We start from the raw sequence: 537 nt of genomic DNA, 5'->3' as shown, positions 1-537 counted from the left end.
TGTGTTTTTCATCACCTTTAAGTGTTATATTTTGTGTACAGTGACAATTTCCTTTGTATGTTCCCCCAGTGTCACTTTATTTTCAGCAAATTTTTATGTTACAGAAAAGTCACATAGAAATTATATGTGTCCCATTTACCCCCCTCCCTCTCCCCTCATATTTTCCCCTATTAGTAACATCTTACATGAGTATGGTACATTTGTTACAATTGATGAAAAATATTGAAGCATTGCTAATAAAAATGGTCAGTGGTTTACATTGTGGTTTAATTTTTTCCCAATACACTTTTATACATTTAGACATAATGTATAATGGCCTGTATCCATCATTACAAGATCATGCAGAAAAATTCCTATGTTCCATCTATTGTTACTTCCCCTTCCCCTCAGAACCTATGGCAATGATTGTTACATTTTTTTGAAGAATAAGGTTCATAGTTCCATAATTAATATTGAGGGCTTTACACAGTGGTCTGTTTCCTTTTAGTAGGGACTACTGATGTTGTCCAGATATTCTTGCCCCTCTAATTGAGAATA

This window comes from Dasypus novemcinctus, chromosome 31, assembly GCF_030445035.2.
Source record: "Dasypus novemcinctus isolate mDasNov1 chromosome 31, mDasNov1.1.hap2, whole genome shotgun sequence".
NCBI classification, from domain to species: domain Eukaryota; kingdom Metazoa; phylum Chordata; class Mammalia; order Cingulata; family Dasypodidae; genus Dasypus; species Dasypus novemcinctus.
The sequence above is the reverse complement of the archived record's forward strand: the minus strand, read 5'-3'. Positions refer to the sequence as shown.